The 11,663-nt window shown below is 51.9% G+C and overlaps 1 protein-coding gene across 1 annotated transcript in view; it reads left to right on the top strand.

Moving 5' to 3' along the window:
* The first annotated feature begins 683 nt into the window (after positions 1-683).
* ZNF516 (zinc finger protein 516) overlaps positions 684-11,663 on the top strand; it is a 112,252-nt gene continuing 101,272 nt past the window's right edge. Inside the window, exon 1 of the mRNA XM_057699170.1 lies at positions 684-841. The gene's annotated coding sequence lies outside the window, so the exon portion shown is untranslated. The remainder of the gene's footprint in view (positions 842-11,663) is intronic.

Genomic DNA, 11,663 nt, shown 5'->3' with positions numbered 1-11,663 from the left:
AAAAACAACAGGCATTTTTAAATTCTGCCATACAGCAGAGTCCTTGTTCTGAAGTCTTTCCAGTGGGACCCCATCTTGGTTCCGGACTTCATCTGCAGACACCCTGCGTCGGAAGACCCCCAGCACCCTGCTCAGGAAGTTAGGGGAAACGCACACCCTAAGCGGTTTGTGAAGCACGCGCGGCTGGGACCACCGGAAGGATACCCGCCTGTAAATCTGGACTCCGGGCTGAGTGCTCAGGTGCCCGGTGGCTGAGGACGCATCCCCAGCACGCCTGCACACACGGCTGCGTGCCTGTGTGTGCATCCGTGTGTGCGCGTAAACAGCTTCCCGTAACTGCATCTAGTCCTTGGGAAGAAGGGGCGACTACGAGCCGCTGGGACCGTGATTCAGTGCTATTGGGGAGGAATTTTCAGCGTCTGAGTCATCGCGAGCCTCCAGACTTGCCCCGCAGTGTGGCAGAACTTTGTGCTGATGAGACAATAGTGGAGCGTGTGCGTTTCCTACAGGGCAGACCATTCCGGGGCCGGGGGAAGCCTCGGGCCTGCGCCCGGCCGCCGGGGCCCGGCCCCCTCCCCGCGCCGCGCCGCCCCGGGAGCCCGGCCGGCGCCGCGGTCCTGGCGGGGCGGGCGCGTCCGGGGCGCGCGCGGGCGGCGCGGGGAGGGGGCCGGGCGCGTGGCGGGCCCCCGCGCGCCCTCGCGCTTCCCCCGCGCCCGGGCGCAGCTGGCGCGGTCGGTCTAGTGCAGCGCTCGGCTCCGCGCCTCGGGCGCTCGGCTTCACCTTCAGAGGCGCGGGGCGTGCGCGTCCTCCTCCCCCGGGCCGCCGCCGCCTCCCCGCCAAGGTAGGGGCCGCGGTGGGGGCGCGGCGGGGCCCTCGGGGGGCGAGGGGCGCGGGGACCAGGCCTCGACGGGTGGGGGACCCGGCGTGCGCCGCGGGGGTGGGGGTGCGGGGCGCCGGGGAGGGGCTCCCGGGCGCGGGGCGGGCGGCTGGCTTTCCCCGTGGGTAGTTGCTCCGCTCCGCAATTCCGGGAGAGGCAAGATGCAACTTCGCGCGGCCCAGCGAGCGCCCGGGAGGTGGCTTTTACCGCAGTGGAGGGGCGGGGTGGGGGCCGGGGTGGGAGCGGAGGAGGCTCCGGCTTTGTACACTTCGTCAGAGGCGACGCGGGAGGAGGGGAGCTCGGATGCGCTCTCCATCCATTAGGAGACAAAGAGCAAATTGCCTTACTTTAAAGTAAAACGCTCAGGCTAATGAAGGTGGGTGATGGGGCTGCGGGGCCCGAGGAGCCGCTTCAATTATTAAGGGTTTTGCTGATGGGATCGAGGCCAGCGGGCACCGAGCGCTGCTACCTCGAGGACGTGTGTGCGGGGAGGGGCGTTGTTTTCCCTCCCCCCTCCCCTGGCTGCGTGCCCATCAGCTGGGAGCGCGTAAGTGACCCTAACATGCAAGAAGTGAGAGCCCGGAAGGGAACTTGGGGCAGGGGTGGGGGCGGGGGCGAGGGTTCTCGCAGGGTGGGGAGAGGGGGTCTGGGTGACAGGGGCTCCTGGCGGGGGTGGGGGTATTGATCGCGATGTATACCCGGGTATACTCTAGAAAAGAATACTTGGGGTGTGTGTGTGAGGGGGGTGGTTGGAAAAGCGCCTCGCCTGCCATTTCCAGGGAGAGCTAACCTACTGAAGAGTTGCGATCAGCATTTAGATGAAACCGCCTCGTCAAGTTGTAAAGAAACTTTGTTATGAATAAGTTTGTTAAAAGCCAGCCTAGTGGGGTATTTCAGACAGTGGTTCGTGGAGGATGGTTGGTGGGCGGTGACCACCAGCCGTGGCGGGCTGGGGAGCCGGTGGGTCCCTGATATTAGGGACCAGAGACAGCGAGTCTTTTACCCGAAAAATATGGGTCTGTAAGTCGGTGCTTTCTGTTACCAGCGTTAATAAGCTTCCGCAGCAGACCCGGATCCGACCGGGAGCTTCTGGGGCTGCGTCTGTTATTTTGCTCATTCTGCTGGGCTTATTGATAAAGAATTACTTGGTCTCCGGGTGTGCAAAGATCAACTCGCTCAGCCCTCTTTTAAAACAAATCCATTCTGTGCCTTATTTAATCCAGATGCACGAAAGGCCATTTGGTGCTTCATCGCTGGTTTACATTTTTTGAAAAGGCGACTGGTGTAACCTGTGGAATTTGAAATGCAAATAAAAGCCTGTGGGAGTTGAGGCAGAACAAATGAGCATTTATAAAGTGGAAAAGATTTAATGTCTTTGAAATCATTGCGGAGGAAAAAAACTGGAGAGGGGGAGTCATTTTTCAGGGAGTGAATTGTGACGTCAGGTCTTTTTGGAAAAGATGTTATTTTTAAGGTCTGAAACCAGGGTATGTAAAGTGCTTACAGGAAAAACAGATTACAAGATTAACATCTGTTAACATGATCGTTTATCTCCAGCCAAAAATAGGTCAGTTCTTTCTTAAGGAAACACGATTTGCTGGCGCATGCTTAAATAATAAAATTAAAATAATGAGTTCATAAACTAGGGCCGGAGTTTGTTATAATCTGACCTGCGAAGAACATTTTTTAATTGCGAGATCAATGAGAGGTCAAAGTCCCTTTTGGGTGTTGAGAACAACTTCACCCCGCGTCCACCCCCTCCCGGATGACCCCCTCCTTTTCACCGCGCGCTCCCTCTCCGCCCCCACCCCGGTTGCTAATTTCCCCTTTCATCCATTGTGGAAGTACGAAATAAATTTCAATGGATATTGTCTGACGCCCCCTCGTTAAAGAAGGCAAACTCTCTCGGCGCAGATGGCTAACTTTCAGACCTCTGCTGTTGTTTTACCAATAAATGAAACGGTAGGGAAGGGGAAAAAAAAAAAAAAAAGGAAACAGCCTTGCAAAGTCTCCCTGCCCCCTGGGTGTGAGTGACGGCTCTCCCGGCCAATCCGCAGCGGCTTTCTCCATCCCGGAGGTAATTTGGGGTTTGAGTGTGTACGCGCGCGCGCGTGCACGCGCGCATGTGTCTGCGCACTAAGACCCACCAGCCCCGCGCATCCGCAGGCTCCTGATGTGCACACTTGTGAGCTGTAGACGTGGACACGCTTTCATCTGAGTCGCTGCAGCTAGGTGGGCACGCAGCAGTCCAAATGGAGACTCTCCCTCCTCCGGGTGTTCTGTAAAGAATGGGCATAGGTGGTGCTTTCGGATTCAAGTCGAAACGTGCAGAAGGAGTAGAAAAGGAGTGATGCGATGATGCTTCTCAGAGATAGGGGCGTCGAAATGCGTGGTTCCTTTCGTCTCGTTCCCACGCGGCAGGCGCACCCTGCGCTCTTGGGGTCCGAGGGATGAAGCCCACTCGCCGGGCTCTAAGCGTAGCCAGATCGAGGGTTGTTGAAACTGGTGTTACCTGTAAAAGTGAAGGGCAGCATGTACCTTCCAACTTCAGATTCTGTTTTCTCACTGGCAGTTGATATTCAGTCCATGGCAGAGTCTAGGATGTGACCTGCTCGTGGTCAGTGAAAGTTCGGCTGCCCCCCCGACTTACGAATGCGAATCGCTGGCCGCGGCTCCCGCGCACAATGGGCACATTCACGGGCGGAGTGCGTCACGGGCCGTCCCACGTCTCCTACGGGTTTAACCCGGCACCAACTTCCCTAGGAATCCTGGCAGCGCTGCGTGCTCACACGTGCTACGAGCCATGCAGCATCTCTGTCCAGTGTTGGAGTTGCTGTGCTCCTTCGCTCCGGGAGGGCGGTGATGCTGCCGGGAACGGGTTAAGGACCCACACGTGCCCCCTCCTTCTCCGAGAGCCCTGGGAGGGACCCTGCGCCCCGGCCTGGTCCACGCACAGAGGTCACCCGGAGGGTCCATGGGTGACCCCGGGCGACCTTCGTCCTCCCCCAGCAAGATCCTAACTCGGTTACAAGGTGGTGTCCAGCCCCGTGCCTCCCGCCCAGGCCATTTCCGCCCCTAAACCCGCGGACGACTCGATTTTCTCCCCCCCACCCTCCCCCCGCCCCATCTCCGGGAGCCCGCGGAATGAGGAATGGGCAGCAGGGGGAGGTGTCGCTAGATTAAATCATTCCTATTTCTGTTTCTCGCGCGGATGCGGCGCGGGGCCCGGGGCGCCTGGGGGGCGGGGGCGGGGCGGGGCGGGGGCGGGGACACTTACCTGCCCGCCCCGGGGGCGGGGGCCTCCGGCGGCCCGGCGCACTGGGGGAGGGCCGTGGGCGGGGCGGCGGGGGAGGGCCCGGCCCGCGCCCCCGCCCCCCGGCGCCCGCCCCCCGCCCCCGTCATGTGGAGCGGACGTCACACGCCTGCCCTGTAACCCAAGAAGTGAAAGAGACGGGGACCCACGGCCCAACTTCGCACCGTAACAAAGGCGGGGGTCCGTGCGGGCCGGAGCGGCTCTAGCTCGGGAGGGATCGGGCTGGGGGGCGGGGGCCGGGCGGTGGGGTAGGCAGGGCCGTGGGCTGCCCTGAGCCGGGAGACCGGGGGGCCTGGCCCGGGCGTGAGGGCCTGGTCTGGGAGTGGGGTCCTGGCTGGGGCGGGGTCTGCGCGCGGCGGGGGTCTCCGGGGGGCGGGGGCGTGGAGGCCGCGGCGGGGGTCTCCGGGGGGCCGGGGGAGTGCGGGACGCGGCGGGGGTCTCCGGGGGGCGTGGAGGCCGCCGAGGCCGCGGCGGGGGTCTCCGGGGTCCGGGGAGTGCGGGCCGCGGCGGGGGTCTCCGGGGGGCGGGGGAGTGCGCGGGGGCGCGGATGGCGCTCCGGGGGCCGAGGCGCGGTGGAGGCCAGGTAATTGGTTTCTATTTTAAACTTCACTTTGTCCTGGCGGAGGTGGGGCGGTGGGAAAGGCGTGGCCCCCGGGCGATTACATAAGTGTGCACACCTGATCCGCGCCGGGGCCGGGGGCTGCGCGCGGACTGGGGCGCGAGGGGCTGGGGGGCGCCGGGCTCGGCGTCCCCGTGCGGGGCTGCGGCGCGTGGGGCGGCCGCGTCCTGCCCGTGGGGCCCGACGCGTGCGGGCCGGGGGGGCCCGTGGCGGGGGCCGGGGCTGCCGGCGGGGTCTGCCGCCTAACAAAGGGCAGGGCTGCGGACCCCGGGCCGCGCGCCGCGCTGACCTGACGGCAGGTCACCGAGGTCTCCATTAAATGTGCAGCGGAAAGGCACCTCCCCCGTGAACCTGCCCGTACGTCTCCAGTTTTGAGGAAGGAGGCTTTAAACATTGAGGCGCTCTCACCCCGTGGCTGTGTAATAAATGCCGTTAAAGCACTGACCGCAGGAGAGGCAGGGTGGTTATGCTCCCAGCAGGATCTCCCCCAGATAATCTTTCGTGCCTCCCCATGAATGTGATCGGAGTGTTTTGGCTCAGGAACGTAAGTGCTACTCTGAGGAACTAGGCATGCATGCTATTTGGTAGGGTCTTTCCACTGCCGCGCAAAGAAGAGCTCGTTTTATCATGTGTTTGTTCCTCCTTCATTTTCTCTTGCATTCTTTGATTGTGGCGTCAAAATAGCAGTGTTATTTATATTGACACAGACTGGCCAGAATTAAATACCCCACATGCCACTGCGGCGCAGTTCCCCCCCCCCCACCCCCCTGTGTGAAATTGGAGGGTGCGTTGCTGGCCGGCCGTGCCTGGGGCTGCGAGTTCGGGTCCTGGGGAAGGACAGTTTCACGAGAGCAACTCCCGTGCTGTCTCGAATGGGCCCTGGGAGACACAGCCCTGAGCCAGGCTCCAGTAGTTTGGTAATGGAATGAGAAGTTTGATGTGTTGGAATTTTCTGTGTTTTATGTCTGATATTTTTCTTAGATCATTAGTAGGGCTTTGTTTTGTTAAACTTGCCAATTTGAATGTAATGAAACGTTTAGAGCACATTAACATTATAAAAAATAACCCCAAGGGGTGTGCTGTAAAGCTAACTGAGAAGGATGCAAGTGTTTCTAAAATGAAACAGAACTGCCAAGGAGCATGTTTAGTAGGGTACAGGATTCAGTAGTGGAAAGAAAGGAGTTTTGCTTCATTTTATTTCTGAAAGCGTTTCTTTCTCAGAGTAATCTTTCCAAATGGCCTAAAATACTGCAACTTACTTGATCAAGAACTGTTAACTTTTGGATGTGTAACTGAACGTTAGTCACTGATGACCTGAGAATCGTTTTCATCACTAGTCTTAATCCCATTGTTATTTGTAAAGGACCTTTAAAGTAGACTCACTAATTTAGAGATTAAAGATTTCTTAGGGCTCTGAAGTCCTACATTTCCACCTTTATAAGATGTCCCAGAGACCAACCCAGAGTGAATAGAATAGGCAATGTTTGTGAAAACAGGTCGCTGCTGAAATCACCTTGTCTCCACTTCCATGAATTAAACTTTAACTTCACTTACCTTACTTGTTCCCAACTGGAGATATTTGAGTCTTACAGGTGAAGCATTTGATGTGGAGATTAAATTTAGCAACAATTATGTGAAAAAGAAAAGGACACTTCTTTAAAAGAATAACTCAAAGTGGGGTAAACGCTAAGAGATGGTTTTTAGCCTCACTAAACAGGGAAAAATGATAATGTGACCTAGGAATTTAAGTAGAGTTTAGTCATGGATAGTTCTTGAAAAACCAGTGCTCAGTTTATTGAGTTGCTGTGGATTTTTTATTTATTCCTTTTCCAGGGTACGTATTGGTCTTATTCGTAATGTACCAGAAGGACTCTTTTATAAAGAATTTTGTGGGAGTGGCTGTAAGTCTGGCTGGGGATTGTGTGTAGGGTTTCAACTGCATTATACCTTGATGGCACAGAAATAGGAAACTGAAATAGAAGCTGATTCCGTTCAGTGGGAAGGCGTTTGTCCAAACGTGTGTGCTCTCCTTTTATATTTATTTTCAGTGTTCAAGCCACTGCACTCTTGTGGTTTTTATTCCGTTTTCAACATTGGTGTTAGTTATATCATTAAGTGATATTTTGCTTATAATGTAATTAGATTTCTAACTGAATAAAGCAACTCTGTTGTGCAGGATAAATAACTTTTTCATTGGTGTTTGATGGCCAAGTTTAGCTGGAGGCATCTAACCTTTCTCAGTGATAGGCATAGATTTCAGCAGAAGGAATAGAACTAATGGAAGAAAGCAGAAGAAAAGGAAATGTATTTGATCAGAGATCTGCAGTTATAAATATTTGAATGTAATAGTAACATTCTTTCTTCAAAAGCAGACATCTTACATGCTGTAAATGTTTATACCTTTAGCACTTGGGTGGCGGTATGGGGGTATTCTGACACAATTCTTTCAAAAAATGTATCTCTTTGCTCCCCTAATCCCTGCCCCCTCAAAAGCTCTAGAGGCTGCGGGAGAAGTTTCATGACCTCTCTTCTTGCTGAATGCTGTGTGGAGAGCCCTGGTGGACCTGTGGTCTGTGCTCCCTGTCCCTGCAGGCTGTGCTCCCCTCACTGTACTACACCCATGGCACACGGCCACCCAGCACCTGGACCTGCCTTGGCTTGCTTAGCACTGGGCACCTCTCATCTCCTCCTCCAGAATTACTAATGTCTAAACGGGAAGGATTCATTGCATCACTGACGTGAGCTCCCAGACCCTTAAGCTCTTGGTAGGAAACCACATCTCATTGGGATTTGCATTTTTCAAGTGAAAGCAGTGTCAGGGTGTGGATTTGTTCTGAAGCCTGATCAGGTGGCCTTTGGAATACATCTGTGTGTGTGGTGTAGAGGTAGGCTAGCAGGATGGAGATGTGAGAAGGCAGGTGTGCATGTGGAATGTGGGTGTGCATCCCTGGGCTGCCATTCTGTTTGCTCTGGAGTTTGGGTACCAGCAATTTTTCGACTCTTGTTCTGCGCTGGGCTTGACACTAACTGGTGGCGTGAGTCACGCGGGTGACGGTGGCCCTCTTCTCCTTCCTGCCTTCCCCTTGGGGATGTCACCCCTGGCCTTTTCCATCTGAGGATGAGCAGTATGTTGGCAGCAGCCTGTTAGGGTTTGAATGTGCCCTGGGATCACAAGAGTGACAGCATCTTTCAGGTTCAAGCCTTGGCCTCCGTCCTCTCTGGACCCAGGGACGAGTGGGTTTGGGAGTGGGACGTTTCTCTTTGATGGAAGGGTGACCTCTGTCCAGAGCAAGTTGAGATCCCCCTTTCCCCTCTCTCGCCGGAAGGAGGAGTGATTTACGGGAGGGCATCCTCCTGATCTTCAGACTCTAGCTCTGGGTAACATATTGTTTTAGAAATATCGGCAAATTGTCATAAGCCTATGGTAAGAAAGGAATCGCGTGGAATGTTTATTTATGAAGAATTTCTTAATAAATAATTTCTTTATGGGGAGAATAAAGAAAAACTTTCAGTATAAATTTAAAATGTCTCATCCGGTTCTTTTAAAAGTATCTTTATTTTAAAATTAATTTTCTTCACGAGAGGACTCAGGGTTATGACTTAAATAGCTATAGAGAGGATACATATATAGGCACTGTAAATGCATTGCTTGTATTTGAAATTTATACTGTCTGCTAAGGTATATCGAGTGTATTTTAGATGCGCTGGTACAGATTAGCAGTTCCAACTGTCCATGTTGTGTGTTCTTTACCCCTTGCATTTGGCTACATGTGATTTGAACAGCTGAAGATTTTCTTTCCGAAGCGAGCTCTGGCTGTCATATTTCTGTCCAGAATGAAATGTTCTCCATCAGCATACATTGGAATCATAATGAAGTATAATTTTGTGGCTTTTGACATCCCTTAAAAGTAGTTTTCCAGAAAAGAGCTGGCGTTTAGTCTTCAATTCAAATGGTACTGAAAATTACAAAGCAGGAGTAATTAGAAACACAACTATTTTTAGAACCAGACGTGTAAATATGTGTGAAATGATGAGTGAAACACCGCACCAGTGCGTCCAAGAAATAGATTTAAAAAGCAACTCCGTCGGGTTTAGGTACATGTTACTGCATATTTCAAATATGTGTTCATTCGGTAGGTTTTCTTTCTGTTCTGTTGTTGATGTTTTGCAGTCAAGAATTTAATCAGGTTGTTGCCTTCTGAAAATTGACTTTAAGAGATGCGTATTACATGGGATTGTGACGTTCAGACACTTCCCTAATGGAGTGGTAAGAGTAGGATGAGATAGTGATGTATTCTGTTTTCAAGACAAAAGTAAGCTGGTGCTTTATTCCTCCTTCAAAAGCAGGTAGCTGGCACCCAGGGGACTGCTGTCTGCTCAGCCCTCGGGGGCAGCTGTCTTGTTTTTTTCTTGCTCATTTAGGAGACGGGGAGCTCGGCTAACACGTGGTGTTAGCTTTCAGGACATAGCTGGAGGGAGACTGAAAAATTGAGGTTCTCTGGTAAAACTCTAGTCTTGTTCTTAGGCACTAACGATAAAGAAACCCTTTTTCAGCATTATTTGGTCTCACTTGAGAAACCCTCCCCTCTTCAACTCTTCCGCTGTGAGAGGAAAGGATATTTGTTTAGGAATTTTTGTCCTTTGTCTCAGAAAAGGGCAACAAGTGCCTGTGTTGGCCACATGGCACTGTTTAACCTATGTTGCTCGGGCTGACTTGGGCTGCGCGAGGCACTGATTCATTTCACCATTCCAGAATGTTCTTTGAAAGCTGGGACAGTGAAGGATGAATCCAGAGTTGTGCTGAGAGGCTGTTCCTGCCTTTAGCAGCTTCTCGTTCTGTTGATATTTGAGGGCTGTGAGCAAGTGTCACTTTTTTTCCCTGAAATAATTTTTGTGGGAAAGAGTTTGACATTAAACGTCGGCTGATTGTGTTAATTCAGGAACACATGCGGCCCGATGTGAGTAGTTAAAACTTCTGCTGGTTGTAAGTAGGTGGAAAGTTGGGCTGGTGAGACAGGACTTTTCCTGTTTAGTTCCTGATTATCCTGGTGACTTTAACCTAGAGCTAAAAAATATGTTTTTTTCCCTTAAAGAATTAGCTGTGTTTTTCAAATGGATGGATGAACCAATGGCCAGAGGGGTGAGCCTATTCTGTAGTTTAAACTTTTGTGGTGCTGTTCTGGGATTATCTAGGGGCAAAACTGTGATGTTTTCACTGAAGAATGTGTTTTGTTTACACACGTTACTTTGAATTTTTGGATAGACGTGGATTTCATCACAAGGGTAGCTCTGTATTATATGCCACGTCTCAGGAATGTGTGGATGTGGAGCATCGGAGAAGATTTCTGCTTCCATTTCTAAGGTCCCGGGTGGCTGTGGAGTTGCCCACTGGAAGCTCATGTATCTCTAGATAGTCTCCTGCTGAATCTGTCTCATTAGCTTCAGTCATTCTGTTTCCCATTTTAAGGAAAGAAGTAAACACATTTTTACTCATTGCCGTGTGTTGCCTGAAAAGCATCTGTGGATGGGATGGGGGGGCTGGGTCCCGCTCAGAGAATCTGAGTGGCGTGAATGGAAGCGGCTTTGGGTGGCCCATCATTTATACTGACATCCTCAGTGACCCGGGGAGAGTTTTATGCCAGTTTGAGAAAATGTCATCATTCACATCGGTAATCATCGTCCCACCAGATTTAGATCCATCACAGCAAAGCTCTTCACGTCTTTCACGGGACCATTCGCGTAATGGTGATAATTTGTTCCTCTGAGTACAGGAGCATAATTTAAATTAGTGTTATTGTGATGACTGCAGCACGGCCCCGTGCTCAGGCGGCCTCCTTAGTTCAGAAATGGCTTTTTACTTTTTAGAACAAGAGGCAAGGGCAATGATCTCATTCCTAAAACCAACTTGAAAAACATAACTATGAGTAAATAACTGAATTCCTAATGTAAAAATACTTGCCATAGCAACGTAAACTCAGACAATTCTGTAGAGTCATGGGATTAGTGGTTTAGTGGTAGGATTAAAATTGGCCTCAGTAAATTACCCTGGTGACAGAAAGGCAGACTCTGTTAATGGTTTTACAGGAAGATTGGCTTATCAGTTATTTTCTAGGTTGATGAGAGATTATGGGCTGCTTAGAATTTGAACTTTACAAAGGAAGGTTAATTTTCCTAATAGCTACACATTTTAACGTGTCTGTAGGGATTGGTTAAAGAAAGAAGTTTCTGCAGTTACAATCTGGGCTTTTTTGAGCGTGTGGCTGTTATTTGAGGACCCGTGTTTGTTTAGCTACGAACGTTCAGGGGCAGTTGAGAGCATGCATTTCAGCCAGCGGTTAAATTAGGTCTTCCCAGTGTCCATGGAAATAGTAGACTATTTTGGGAAGTGCATTAGATCTTTTGGGCCACAAAGGCACCATTTAGACGCTTACTGAGCTGTACCTTCGTGGCCTGAGCAGGTCACAGGGGTTCATTACTGCAGGGTTTTCATGTCTGTCGGGAGTTTTCAATTGATTCTTCAGAACAACCATGAAGGGAAACATTTACTTTCCTGGTTATTTACCTTTCATTGTACATTTATGTTATTTCTTGGACTTGTTTTAAAAGGTGCACATGCAGAGTTGTAAGTATGTTATTGGCAGACGACTTAGAGATGATCTAGGGGTGAGTCGGGACATTTTACAGGTACGGAACCTCAGGAGGATTTAGTGTTTCGGCCGAGGCCACAGTGATGCAACTGAGCTCAAACCCGGGTGTCCTGAGTCACAGTCTGGTCCCTTCCTGGTACCCTGTGCCGAGCGCACAGAAGAAAGCATGGTCGCAGTCTGAGTTCAGGATGAGCTTGTTGAGAAGGC

This window comes from Hippopotamus amphibius, chromosome 11 (assembly GCF_030028045.1).
Source record: "Hippopotamus amphibius kiboko isolate mHipAmp2 chromosome 11, mHipAmp2.hap2, whole genome shotgun sequence".
In the NCBI taxonomy this organism is placed as follows: domain Eukaryota; kingdom Metazoa; phylum Chordata; class Mammalia; order Artiodactyla; family Hippopotamidae; genus Hippopotamus; species Hippopotamus amphibius.
This window is presented reverse-complemented; position numbering and strand designations above follow the sequence as displayed.